The sequence below is a fragment of the Bos javanicus genome, chromosome 16 (assembly GCF_032452875.1).
Source record: "Bos javanicus breed banteng chromosome 16, ARS-OSU_banteng_1.0, whole genome shotgun sequence".
Lineage (NCBI taxonomy): Eukaryota > Metazoa > Chordata > Mammalia > Artiodactyla > Bovidae > Bos > Bos javanicus.
This window is the reverse complement of record NC_083883.1, coordinates 45,090,896-45,102,887: the sequence shown is the minus strand read 5'-3', so window position 1 is coordinate 45,102,887 and position 11,992 is coordinate 45,090,896. Positions and strand designations below refer to the sequence as shown.

At 45.8% G+C, this 11,992-nt stretch overlaps 2 long non-coding RNA genes across 2 annotated transcripts in view; one reads left to right on the top strand and one right to left on the bottom strand.

Annotated features, from left to right (window-relative positions):
• Positions 1 to 543: 543 nt before the first annotated feature.
• LOC133227828 (uncharacterized) lies at positions 544 to 7,894 on the bottom strand. The gene is made up of 3 exons (XR_009729967.1): positions 7,820 to 7,894; positions 4,738 to 4,990; positions 544 to 2,157 (listed from the first exon to the last, which is right to left on the bottom strand). It is a non-coding gene; the product is annotated as an uncharacterized LOC133227828 (long non-coding RNA).
• Positions 7,600 to 11,992, top strand: part of LOC133227827 (uncharacterized) — a 45,346-nt gene continuing 40,953 nt past the window's right edge. The window contains exon 1 of the long non-coding RNA XR_009729966.1: positions 7,600 to 8,037. This is a non-coding gene — a long non-coding RNA (uncharacterized LOC133227827). The remainder of the gene's footprint in view (positions 8,038 to 11,992) is intronic.

The following is an 11,992-nucleotide window of genomic DNA, read 5'->3' as shown; positions in this document are numbered from 1 at the left end:
CACTTTAAAAAGGTTAATTTTATGTGAATTTCTCCTTAAAAAAAAAAGGGAATAGGACTTCCCTGGTGGTTCAGTGGTAAAGAATCCACTTGCCAGTGCAGGAGACAAGGGTTCTTTCCCTGATCCGAGAAGATCCCACATGCTTCGGGGCAACTGAGCCCACGTGCCACAACTATTGAGCCTGTGTTCTAGAGCCCAGGAGCCACAGCTACTGAAGCCCAGATGCCCTACAGCCCATGCTCTGCAGCAAGAGAAACCACTGCAATGAGAATCCTGCACATCACAACTGGAGAGTAACCCCTGCTCACCACAACTAGAGAAAAGCCCTCGGAGCGACAAAGACCCAGCACAGACAAAAGTGAGTAAATATACAAAATTTTTTAAAATAAAATGAAAAGCAAGGGAATAAATGCTGAAATTCCTTGGTATGCCACTGCCCATCTCTGACTCTATGGTTTTGACCTCATATTAATAGTGTTAAAGGATAATTTTCAGGGATTTCCCTGGCAGTACAGTGGTTAAGATTCTGCGCTTTCACTGCAGGGGGCAAGGGTTTGATCCCTCGGTGGGGAACAAAGATCCTGCATGCTGTGCAGCCAAAAAAAAAAAAAGAAAAGAAACTTTTCAAAAAAAGTGAAAATTATGACTTTTTTCCTTCCAGTTTTATTGAGATGGAGTTGACATACAGACAGCACTGCTTAAAGTGTACAGCATAACGAGTTGGCTTACATACATCATGAAACAATTATCACAATAAGTTTAGTGAGCATCCATCATCTCATACAGATGCAAAATGAAAGAAAAAGAAAAAAATATTTTCCTTATGATAAGAACGCTTAGGATTTACTCAATTAACAACCTTCATGTGTAACGTACAGTGTTGTTAATTTTATTTACCTTGCTGTACTTTACACCCCTAGCACTTATTTCTCTTGAAACTGGAAGTTTGTACCTTTTGGTCACTTTCATCCAATTCCTCTTTCTCCAGCCTCTGGCAGCCACTCATCTTATCTCTTTCCCCATGAGTTTGTTTGTTTTTGAAGCATAATTGAACTACGGCATTGTGTTTGTTCCTGGTGTACAACCCAGTGACTATTTCTATACTTTTCAAAATGATCTACTTACAGTATGTCACCCTACAAAGACATTACATAGTTGTAGACTCTGCTCTCCACATTGTACCTTCCATGCCAGTGAGTCATTCATTTTTTAACTCTTACTCTCCCTCACCTGTTCCTCTCTTCCTCCCACCTTTTACCTCCTCTGGCAACTGCCTGTTTGTTCTCTGTATCTATGACTCTGATTCTCTTTTCTTATGTTTCTTCATTTGTTTCACCTTTTAGATTCCACACGTAAGTGAAATCATAAGAGGATTTGTCTTTCTCTGTCTGACTTGTTTCACTTAGCATTAAGTGAAATTTAATTTTACAGTATTATTGTCTAGTTCCAAGATTCCATTCTTTTTTATGGCCAAGAAGTATTCCATTGTGTGTGTGTGTGTGTGTGTGTGTGTGTATACCACTTCTTCTTTTTGGCCATGCTGTAAGGCTTGCAGGATCTTAGTTTCCTGGTCAAGAATCGAACCCAAGCCCTTGGCAGTAAAAGTGCGGAGTCTTAACCACTGCAACACCAGCGAATTCCTACCGCTTCTTCATCTATTCATCTATCAGTGGACACTTGGGTTGCTTCCGTATATTGGCTGTTGTAAATAATGCTGCAGTGAACATGTTGTTGCTATTTAGTTGCTAAGTTGTGTCTGACTCTTTTGTGACCCTGTGTACTATAGCCTGCCAGGCTCCTCTCTGTCCATGCGATTTTCCAAGGCAGGAATACTGGAGTGGGTGGCCATTTCCATCTCCAGGGGATCTTCCTGGACCAGAGATTGAACTCCCGTCTCCTGTATTGGCAGGTAGATTCCTTACCACCAAGCCACCAGGAAATCCCAGAATAAACACATATATACACATATACACATATGAAAAGATTCATACATCTTTTCAAATTAGTGTTTTCATTTTTGTTGGATAAATACCCAGGAGTAGAATTGCTGGATCATACGGTAGTGCTGTTTTTAATTTTTCAAGGAACCTCTATACTGTTTTCCATAACGTTGCAGTGAAAATGAAAAAGAGGGATGAGTTTTTTTCTTTCTCTTCCCTGAGAACAAAGAAGATAAAGAGAACAGTGAGCAGGCCTGAACATTTCTAGTTTTTTTACTTTAACTGCTCCAAGCTCTGCATGTCTGTAACTGAGTTTGCTTTTTCTGCCCCCTCTGTAGGAGCTACATTTCACAGCTATTATCTCCTCCCTTTGTAGTTCTTCTTTTCTACACACCATAAAGAAGGCTCCAGAGCCACCAAACTGCCAAACTTAATTACTGGGTTACTGACAGCCTAAGACTGCTTTTTAAACAATGGAAGAGGAAGGAGACAAGATCTTAAAACCTTTGTTCCTCATCACCAACCCCTGACTGTGAGCCCTTATCTGATATAAGCCCCTAGGTGCCCCATGGTGGGGGGCACAGTTCTTGAGGCATGAGCCCACTGTGTTCCCCTCTCTGCCAACTGAGAATGAAAATCACCTTTTTATTTCCCCCACACTCTGTATTTTTTTTATTCAGCTTCGATCGGCAGAGAAAGCCAAGATTTCAGCCAGCAACAATAACTGTTGTACCAATTTACATTCCCACCAACAGTGCAAGGGTTCCCGTCTCCCTACATGCACATCAACACTTCTTTGTTGTCTTTTTGCTAATAGCTGCTCTGAGAGGTATAAGGTGATATCTCATGGTGGCTTTGACTTGAATTTCCTTGATGATCAGCAACCTTGAGTATCTTTTCATGTGTCTGTTGGCCATCTGTATGTCTTGGAAATAAAATGTCTATTCAGATCCTCTGCCCATTTGAAAATTTGGTATTGGAATTTTTTTTTTTTTTGGATGTTGAATTGTGTGAGTTCCAGCATCAGGTACCTACAACTCGCAGAACTGTAAGCTCAAAGGTAGTATAGGGGTAGAGCCTTGTGCCAACAGGAAGTACACTCTGAGCAACGCACGACTTTACACTGAAGCACGTGGTTTTTCCTACAGTGGTTCGAAATCAACCTTGGTGGGAGCATCACAGATAACAGTGTGAAGTGAAGATATCTCCAGCCATATCAATAAACAAGAAATGTCCCAGCCATCAGCGATTACTGGCCTCCAAACGTGAATGAGGGCTCCATGGATGCTGCCCCGCACCCCCCACGGTGATTGCTGAGGAGCTGGGGGAATGCAAGAAGCAGCCATCTGCCACATCCTCACTCCTTAAGGTGAACAAGGAAATAGGATTTAGCCCCAGATAGCTGAGGTGCATACGAAAGGAATGAATTCAGTGAGCCCAGAGGCTTGCAGCTTCCCGTGTATAGAACGCTAAACTCCTTAACTTAATATCTGATCTTCGATGTTCAGATTGCCTGCTCCCTTTGTTACAAACTTGTTTGTAGCCTGACTTCCCCTCCTGCCTCCTTGGAGCAGTTTTCTCAGAGCTACTGAGATGCTGTCTCCCAGGCTCGGAGTCCTAAACATTTTCACCAAATAAAATAACTCTACTTTCAGGTTGTGAGTGTAGTTTTTACTCGACATCAGCAAAGTCTCTAAATCAGTGCCACCCTCGCCTCCAGTTGGTCTGTGGCTGGGCAGTTACAGCATCCCCCAGAATCTGGTGCCACTGATGTCCCAGGACAAGATAACACGTTTTACATTTCTAACTGTTGCAGTGAAAAGGAAAAAAGAGGAATGAGTTTTTTTCTTTCCCATTCCTGAGAACAAAGAAGGTCAAGACAATGGTAAGCAGGCCAGAACATTCCTAGTTTTTTTACTTTAACTGCTCTTAACTGTATGTCTGTAACTAAGTTTGCGTTTCTGCTCCCTAACTCTGCAGGAGTTACATTTCGCACCTATTATCCTTTGACTCTATGCTAAATACATCCTGTATTTATCCTTAAATCCTGATGTTTACCCTTAAAACACCCTTCCCCTGGTAGTTACACATCAAAAAGAAGGCCGCAGAGCCACCAAACTGCCAGACTCAATTACTGGGTTACTGGCGCCAGCCTACGACTGTCTTGGAAACAATGCAAGAGAAAGAAATCAAGATCCTAACACCTTTGTTCCTCATCACAGACTCCTGACTGCAAGCCCTCATCTTATATAAACCTCTAGACTTCTCAAGCAGGGGGCACAGTTTTTGAGGCATGAACCTACTGTGTTCTCCTCTCTGCTGGCTGAGAATTAAAGCCACCTTTCTATTTCTTCCAAACTCTGTCTCCATGTTTTTTATTCGGCTTCAGGGGGCAGAGAAAGCCAAGATTTTGTCCAGCAACACAACTAGGATCTTGAGGAGCATATTATGGAAGCCAGCAGCCTAGTGGGTGCTGCCTAGCTGCTTAAGTCCCCCTGGAAGCCAAACTCTGCAAGCATCTGACCACTGTCCTGAAGACCCTGCAACCAGAGTTTCTCTAGGTCTCCCAGGTCTGTGGACTGGCAGGAGCCATCTCACCTGAGAGCTTGTGAGAAGTTCCCAGACCTGCTCAAATCAGAACCTGCATTTTAACCAGAAGCCCAGGTGGTCCTGGCTCTCAGGAAGGTCAGAAGCACCCCTCCGTGCTGTGCCTGAAAGCAAATGTGGCATCAGCGACTCTCCCCAGACACCCAGCCCCGAGTCCTCCAGGCTCTGTGCCCGGCCAGGGCAGGCTTACCCCCAGGGCTGACACAGTATCCCCAGTGCTCTCGTCGTCACTCATGTCTCTCATCTCAGTGATGGTTGGTTCACTTCAGATGGCACCTGCCCTCCGACTCTCCACGATGCTTTCAGCCTGCTTTTCCTGCCGGGGTGGTGGGGATGAAGACAGGGACAAGACAAAGGCTGGCCGCTGGTATTTAAGGAGCTCTCCCGGGTGCAACAGGTCCAGGCAAATCCAGGGATTTGCTGTGTTCCAGGGAGAAGAAAAGCTGCAGAAAGATTAGAAGAAGGGAGAGTCTGCTCTCATCTCCCACATAATGGTCTTGAGAAATTCCCCAAACACTTGTTAAATAGGGACTGCTCAGCAGGAGTGAGTGTGAGATTGTTGCATCTGGAGCTAGCTGGGCCTGAGGCACTGGAAGGAGGGGAGGATCCAGCTGTGGGGGTGGGGCAGAAAATAGTAGGATCTTCTGTGGCACTTAGGGACTTAAGGAACACAGACAAGCTAACTGATCACAGTGACGGGAGGGGGCTTGCAGAGCATTCCTTGGGCTCAGTCATTGTACTAAGCACTGGGTCTCGCATTAATTTCGTGATTCTCTCCTTTTTTGATGAAACTGAGATGCAGAGAGGTAATGATTATTTGCCTAGAGTCACATGATTAGGAATGGCAGAGTCTTGTTTGACAGTTTCTCTCCTTTCGGTTCTTCATTTTTCACGCCTGTCTCTCTCCTGGCCACATTCCTTGGACCAAGGCTTGCCTGCCAAGATGTGGCTGGGTGAAGACTTGACTGACCTCATCAGTATTGGTTTACTACGCCCAGGAGACTGGCCCAGAAAGACGTAAGTTGCAAGAGTCAACTGGGGGGCGGGGGCGGGGCGGGAAGCTCAACATAAGAGCTGTAAGTTGAATTTTACTCAGTTATCATACTGAGGACTATAGCCTGGGAGACAGTCTCTCAGCTAGCTCTGAGAAACTGCCAGAGTTGGGAGTTGGAGGAGAATGTATATGAAATTTTTTGACTGGGAAATAAATACATGTAGTCAAGCCTTGCTGTTGTTGTTTAGTTGCTAAATCACGCCTGACTCTTTTGCAACCCCTTGAACTGTAGCCTGCCAGGCTCCTCTGTCCATGAGATTCCCCAGGCAAGAATACTTGAGTGGGTGGCTATTTCCTTCTCCAGGGGATCTTCCCAACCCAGGGACTGAACCCACATCTCCCATATTGGCAGGAAAATTCTTTTACCACTGAGCCACCAGGGAAGCCTACGTCTTAGTAAAAGATGACTGCCAATCACAAAAACCAGATATCTCCAGTTAATGATTTTAGTGCTTTGTTCTACATGGCAAGTGCAGAGAATCTGGGGTCATGGAAATTCTTCCTTAGATATGCATCTTAACTGTCTAGAGGCCCATGTACCCAGAACACAGGGTGCTTCATCCTGAATTCCTTTCAGGGTGTGCTGTCAGTCAGGGGCTAATGACTTGTAGAACTGGAAGAAAGGGCAACATTTTTTCATTTCCACAAATAACATCTAGTTCCCTCCAAGAACTTTCAAGAAACACTAAACATTCTTTAACAGAAAGCATCGTGACAGTTTACACCCAGAGAATTCTTTACCTTCAGAGCCTTACCTCACTATACCCTCTAATCCCAAACTGTGATATCATAATCCTTGCCCAATCCCAAGCATATTAAAAGACCCGCTTCAAATCACACTTCAAATATGTGCAACTTCCAGAGGTTAAGACAGTCCAGAGGTTAAGACTCCGCCTTTCAATGTAGGGATGGTGGGTTTGATTCCTGGTCAGGGAACTAAGGTCTCAAATGCCCCTGCATCCAACCAGAATTTTTAAAAAGTGCCACTGGTTGTCCAGTGGTTAAGGTTCCATGCTTCCAGGTCAGGGGGCACAGGTTTGATTCCTGGTGAGGGAACTAAGATCTCATAAGCTGGGCTGTGCAGCCAAAAAACAAAAATGTCACTAAATATTCCACTAAATGTCCCTCCCACTCTGTAAAGTGAGGTGAAAGTCACTCAGTTATGTCCAACCCTTGGCGACCCCATGGACTGTACAGTCCATGGAATTTTCCAGGCCATAATACTTGAGTGGGTAGCCGTTCCCTTATCCGGGGATCTTCCCAACCCAGGGATCGAGCCCAAGTCTCCCGCATTGCAGGCAGATTCTTTACCAGCTGAGACCTACTAAGGCCCTGTTGAGAATGCTTTTCCTTATCCTGCCAGCAATGCATGGCTTTGTCTTTTCAATAGGCAGGGCTGACTCAATGGCAGACCTGCAACCCATGCAGTCACTAGCGACTCTGTGAGAAAGGCAACCTCATTTGGCCCTACTGTAATAAGATCTCAGTAAACACTAGCTTCCCTGGTGGCTCAGAGGTTAAAGCATCTGCCTGGGATGCGGGAGACCTGGGTTCGATCCCTGGGTCGGGAAGATCCCCTGGAGAAGGAAATGGCAACCCACTCCAGTACTCTTGCCTGGAGAATTCCATGGAGGGAGGAGCCTGGTAGGCTACAGTCCGTGGGGTCACAAAGAGTCGGACACGACTGAGCGACTTCACTTCACTTTCACTAAACACTAGCTAACTCATATCAATGTCCTGACCCCATAACACCAGGAAAACTTTTTCTTCATGGAACCTGGATTCCGTTCTAATAAGTGATTCTGAGTTTGAGGGTTTTTTTTTTTTTGTGGGGTAGGGGGGATCCCACATGCTTCATTCAGAAAGTCATTCGTCTCTTCCCCCCAAACTTCTAACTTTTCAGATGTGAAAGCTTTAGGCCCCATGTACATGCTGGGCTGGTGCCAAGGTCTCACTCTGTGCCCAGAACCCCACTGGTTTTGGGGGAACAGGCCCAACAAAGTGGTCCATGGAACTTCTGGTCTCTACAGACACCATGGCATCTCAGAGGTCTGCTTAGAAGGCTATGGAGCAGAGGGAGGTGCTCTTCAGGGTGTCTGCTGCTTGAGGGCAAGAATACTTGCCAGAAGTAGGGAGTCAAGAGGGAAAAGGAGGGCTTTCCAGGGAGAGGGAACAGCATTATGATATCATGATTTATAATCAGAAATCTGTATTTCACCTTCATCTGTTCCTGGAGATGCTAAGATACTTGGAATTTCCTCAGCATTGAGGGTGTCTTTGTTATGTCAATGAGGTGACTTTTGAAAAAGCACTGTGTAAACAAAGAATGGGGCTGGTTGCCAAGGGAACCAGCTCCAAGATAGGGGATTGGAACTTTCAGGCCCCACTCCTCAATCTTCTGGAGGAGGAAGGGGCCGGAGGTTGAATCGACCACTGGTAGGCAATGATTTAATCAATCATGCATGATGCCTCCATTTAAAACACAAAGGACAGGAGAACACAGAGGTTTGGGGAAAGTAGGACTAGAGGCAAGAAAGACCTGTGTCCTTTCACACCTGGCCTTGTGCACACCTGCCTTCGGGCTGCTCTTGAATTGTATCCTTGGTAATAAGCAGTGATCTGATAAGTAAAATGTTTCTCTGACTTTTGTGAGTTAATTGAGCAAATGGATCAGACCCAAAGAAGGGATCTTGGAACCTCCCATCTACAGATGGTTGATCAGAAGCATAGCTGACAACCTGGACTTTGAGCTGGTGTCTGAAGCGGGGAGGCAATCTTTGAGACTGAGCCCTTCACCTGTGGATGTGATGCTCTCCAGGTAGAGCTGAATGGTGGAACACCCAGCTGGTCCTACAGCTAGGGTCACAGAATTGCTTGTTGGAGTTGGGAAAAACTGCAAGCATCACTAGCATGAAAGGGTGTGCTGTCGCTGGGGTGAGAAGAATGGAGGGAAACCTGAAGAGGCGATAGGTGCAGCTTGGAGGAGGCCTGAGAGTTTGGACTGTTCCCAGCCACTGGAGTGCTTCGGGCCGGGCTGCCTGGCCAGACTGTGTCTCAGGTGGTGCTCAGAGCCTCCCTGAGCCAGATGAGGGGGCTGGTGGGAAGATCAGAGAAGGGTGATGAAGGGTCATCAAGAGGAGGCGGGATGGACGGAGAGAGGCACACAGCACCTAATAAGGAGCAGAGGGTCTCTGAAAGGTTTCTCAGCACCAGTTGGGAAAGGCTTTTCCATTTTCTCGAAGGTAAGCGCATTAGTGTCTGGTTCAAGATGTGGGGACCAAGGCAAGAGAAAGTAGCTAAAAAACTCTCCCAAGTGGTTGCCTGGAAGAAGCAGGACATTGCTAATTCTGTATTGTTGAAGTTTGTGTGTGTTGCATCTGTTTTTGATAATTTTGTTGCAGAAAGGGGGACCCCTTCCAGGGCCTGAAACTGGGCTCCTGTCTAACACTCGGAAATGAATTGTCCGAGGAGACACATCTGCTGACAAAGCAAGAGATTTTATTGGGAAAGGGCACCCGGGTGGAGAGCAGTAGGGTAAGAGAACCCAGGAGAACTGCTCTGCCACGTGCCTCGCAGTCTCGGGTTTTATGGTGATGGGATTAGTTTCCGGGTGGTCTTTGGCCAAGCATTCTAATTCACAGTCTTTCCTGGTGGTGCACGCATCACTCAGCCAAGATGGATGCTAGCGAGAGGGATTCTGGGAAGTGGATGGACACGTGGTGTCTCCTTTCCCGAACTCTTCGGGTTGGTGGTGGCTTATTAGTTCCCTATTCCTTATCAGGATCTCCTGTCATAAAACAACTCATGCAAATGGTTACTATGGTGCCTGGCCAGGGTGGGTGGTTTCAATCAGTGTGCTTCCCCTAACAATTTTATTTTTTTTAATTAAAAATTTTTTTATTTTATATTGGAGCATAGCTGATTAACAATGTTGTTAGTTTCAAGTCTACGGTAAAGCGATTCAGTTATACATATACATGGATCTATTCTTTTTCAAATTCTTTCCCATTTAGGTTATTAACAGAATATTCACCAGAGTCCCTGTGCTATACCGTAGGTCCTTGTTATCTTCCCAAACTCCCAATCTATCCTTCCCCCCATGTTGCATCTTAATAACAAAATTAATATAAAAAAGATGCAAGCCATTTCTAGGGGCTAGTCTATGTATTTTTCAATTACATAATTATATTAAGACTTTATTTTTAGAGCAGTTTTAGGTTTATAGCAAAATCGAAGGGAAGATACAGATTTTCAATGTGACCCTTGCTCCCACTCTTGCACAACCCTCTTCATCATCAACACCTCCCACCAATGGTTCACTTGTTACTTGGGATGAAAATGCACTAACATGTCATTATCACCCAGAGTCCACAGTTTACATCAGGGCTCACTCTTGGTGTTGGACATCCTGTGTGTTTAGATAAATCTGGGTTGACAAGTATCCATCATCATAGGGTCCATGTTGTGGCAAGTCGCTTCAGTTGTGCCTGACTCTTTGCAACCCTTATAGGCTATGGTCCACTAGGCTCCTCTGTCCATGGGATGCTCCAGGTAAGAATACTGGAGTGGGCTGCCATGCCCTCCTCCTCCAGGGGATCTTCCTGAACCAGGGTCATACAGAGTGGTTTCACTGCCCTAAAAACTCCCTGTGCTCCACCTCTCTTCCTCAGCCCCTGGCAACCACTAGTCTTTACTGTTTCCATAGTTCTTGCCTTTTCCAGGATGTCTTATGTTGGAACCATACAGGATATAGACTTTGCAGACTGGCTTCTTTCACTTAGGAATGCATTTACGTTTCCTATGTCTTTTTATGACTTGATGGCTCTTTTCCATTTAGTGCTGAGTAACGTTCCACTGTCTGGATTGTTGTTTAGTTGCTAAGTCATGTCTGACACTTTTGTGACGCCATGGACTGTAGCCTGCCAGGTTCCTCTGTCCATGGGATTTCACAGGCAAGAACACTGGAGTGGGTTGCCATTTCCTGCTCAAGGGAATCTTCCTGACCCAGGGATCGAACCCTCGTCTCCTGCATTGGCATTCAGATTCTTTACCACTGAGCCACCAGGGAAGCCCCACTGTGGGTGCACCACAGTTTATTTATCCATTCACCTACTGAAGGGTGTCTTAATTGCTTCCAAGTTTGGGGGAGTTATGGATAAAGCTGCTACAAACATTCATATATAGGTTTTTGTGAGGACATATGTTTTCCACTTGCTTGGGTAAATAGCAAGGAGCACAATGGCTGGGTTATATGGTAACAGCATGTTTAGTTTCATTAAGAAACCACACAACTCTCTCCCAACGTGGCTGCACCATGTTGCATTCCCACAAGCAGTGAATGAGAGCTCCTGCTGCTTCACGTACTTGCCAGCGTTTGGTGGTGTCGGTGTTCCGGATCTTGGCCATTCTCCTAGGTGTGTAGTAGTGTCTCCTTGTTCTAATGTGTGTTACCTGGTGACACGAGATGTGGAGCATCTTTTCAAGTGCATATTTGCCACCCATGTATCTTATTACTATTTGGCCGGCACCTGTTAAGGTCTTTGGCCCATTTCTTAATCAGGTTGTTTTCTTCTTCCTGAGTGTTAGACAGCCCACTGTGTATGTTGGTAAGGTACAGACGTGACTCCCCCTCCTCCCAGTTTCACTGAGAAATAGTTGACACATATCCCTAAGTTGTATCAAAGTGTATAGTGTGATGGTGATTCACCAGTATTGTGAAATGATGACAATAAGCTAACATCCATTGTGTCTTTTGCATACATTTTCTTTCAGTCTGTGGCTTGTCTTTTCATCCTCTTGATAGTTAATGTATTTTTAGCCTGACAAAATCCAGGAAATCGAACAAATAGACAAGCAGCACTTTGGGAAGCAAAATTCCCCAAGATACAGCAGTTAAAAAAAAAAAGACTTGAAGGCAGGGCTGCATGGGCTGTGAGGGTCTGCACAGAGCAAGACAGTGGGCTCTGATGGTTGCTTTTGGAAGGCTGAGAGCCCTTGTGCTCCAGCAGTCCCCAGCCCCCAGGGAACCTTAGCAGCCACTGCAGTGGGTCACTGGGTATCATGATAAAATCATGCAGGGAGACAGGGTTGGTGGCTCAGTGTCTGCAGTGTCTCACTCAGGAGAGTTTAGCCTCAAGCTGTGAGCCCTTGAAACTTGGATCTGTTGATCCTCAGATGGGATGGGGCCTGGGAATCTGTATTCTAAACACCACTACCCCTGTCCCCCAACCACCACCGACACCAGTCTCTCTATCAGGCAAACTCAGGAGCAGCTGGCTGTGCCAACCGAGTGGCCTCCCACTTGACTGCTTTTGCCCACAGACAGGACCCAGACGTTGTTTCCAGGGCCCAACAGTGTAGAAAGTGCTGAACATGCCCCCACAGCACAGAT